The sequence below is a fragment of the Etheostoma spectabile genome, unplaced genomic scaffold, assembly GCF_008692095.1.
Source record: "Etheostoma spectabile isolate EspeVRDwgs_2016 unplaced genomic scaffold, UIUC_Espe_1.0 scaffold172, whole genome shotgun sequence".
Taxonomy (NCBI): domain Eukaryota; kingdom Metazoa; phylum Chordata; class Actinopteri; order Perciformes; family Percidae; genus Etheostoma; species Etheostoma spectabile.
The window spans coordinates 71771-73828 of NW_022605573.1; the positions used below are offsets into that span (position 1 = coordinate 71771).

The 2058-nt window shown below is 43.1% G+C and overlaps 1 long non-coding RNA gene across 1 annotated transcript in view; it reads right to left on the bottom strand.

Annotated features, from left to right (window-relative positions):
* Nucleotides 1-1685: 1685 nt before the first annotated feature.
* LOC116685735 (uncharacterized) overlaps nt 1686-2058 on the bottom strand; it is a 10519-nt gene continuing 10146 nt past the window's right edge. Inside the window, exon 2 of the long non-coding RNA XR_004331037.1 lies at nt 1686-1777. This is a non-coding gene — a long non-coding RNA (uncharacterized LOC116685735). The remainder of the gene's footprint in view (nt 1778-2058) is intronic.

Consider the following 2058-nt stretch of genomic DNA (forward strand, 5'->3'; position numbering starts at 1 on the left):
ATTCAGAGACCGGATCAGAGGACATTCAGGAACCGGATCAGAGGACATTCAGGAACCGTGTGTCACTTAAAACACCATGGATGTTTTTTATCCAAGTTTTATGCGTGTGGAAGCACCAGAGACACAAAATAAGCCCCAAATCCTAAAAAAAAAGAGACTATTTTCCATCATACGGGCCCTTTAATGTCATATAAAGAACATGTATTGATCATGAAGAAATAAAAGCAACCCGTCCTCGCTCCTTCTTCCCTTTTAGCCAGACCTCCGGTTAATTTATGCGAATAAATATTAATTGTTGACAAAATAAAAAAGAGAGAATCAGATGAAAAAAACAATCACTTTCCAGTTTTGATTCACTTTTGATTTATTTCCAAACCAAACAGCACTTAATCAAAGTTGTTGTTTGTAATTTTCAGCGCCAACACACAGATGCTGCCGTGCGATATGAAACACACACACACACACACTTTAAAAACATTTATACAGTTTGTCATTGATACAAACCTACCCCCCCCCCCCCCCCCCCCCCCTGGTTCTTCGTTCTTTCTTCGCCTTGATCCACTCAGCCCAACGTCGAGCGAACGTGTCCCCAACATTCTCACACTCGAGAATGGAACAGGTGTTTTTTCAACCCCTAAGGATTTCCATTCTTTTTTCCCTTTCATGAAACGGTGACAGCCCAATAAACACTGCTCGGCCGCCCCCCCCCCACTCTGGTACATAATATCGTCAATGAAACTGGGTGACCAGCCCAATAACAACTGCTCGCCCCCCCCCCCCCCCCCCACACTCTGGCACATATATAGTCACGGAAACGTGAAAAGAAATAGCTGCTCCACTTAGCATCCATTTTGTCCACAATATACTGTGGGTATATTGTGTTGTGTGGTGTGTGTGGTGGGTGGTTGTGGTTGTTGTTTTAACGTGTTTGTGTGGTGTGTTGTGGTGTGGATGGTGTTGTACGTGTGTGTGGTGGTGTGTTTGGGGGTGTAACGTGTATGTTGTGGGTACGTGTGTTTGTGTTGTTTGTGTGTGTACCATGTACGGTGTGTTTGTGGTACACTATGTAGGTTGTGTGTAATGTTGTATGTATGTATGTATTAATGTATTATGTATGTTATGTATGTATGTATATATGTGGGGTGTGTGTGGTGTGTGTGTGTGGGTGTTGTGTGTGTGTGGTGTGTGTTGTGTACGTGTGTATGTTGGAGGCCAGGTTTTAGCTACATTTGTGGGGACCCAAAAAACGTGAATACAGTATCTTATGGGGACCTGACAGCTTTGTGGGGGACAAAGGCCATAACGTTAAAAAAGGGTTTTTTGAGGATAAGACTTGGTTTTTAGGATTAAAGGGTTAGAGTTAGGTTTATGGTGGTTGAGGTTGAGTTTGAGGGTTAAGCCCTTTTAGGTTTGATGGTTAAGTTCGGGTAGGGGCTAGGGAAGGCATTATGTCAATGACTGGTCCCCACAAAGATAGCCAGACACGACTGTGTGTACAGTATGTGTGTGTGTACAGTATGTGTGTGTGTGTGTGTGTGTGTGTACAGTATGTGTGTGTGTGTGTACAGTATGTGTGTGTGTGTATGTATACACACACACACACACACAGTATATTTTGACAAATATATACAGTATATATCTATATCTATATATCTCAATACAAACAGGTAACACCTGAGCCGGCGTGCTGCTGTGATGGATTTTACTCCCGGTGTTATGTACAGTCAAGGCTTACAAAGCTCGTAAAGTCGGGGGTTAAATCCCACACAGACGCCGCCTCGTAAAACAAGCGCGCCCGGCCGGCCGTCTCTCCGTCCCCACATGTGCATTTAGTCATCCATCCTTCCCTTTTTAATCCACCTTGTACACCGACTGTAATCTGTATTATTCATCTTTTAAATCGCTCCGCTCGTCCCCCCCCCCCCGTCTGCTTTAATCCTCTTGGACATCTCGAATTTTGTTGTCCAAGGTTTTTCATGCAACATAAAAACAAAGAAATTCCTTTTTGGATTAGCAAGCGAGGATACTGTTTTTGTGTTTATATAATATATTATATAT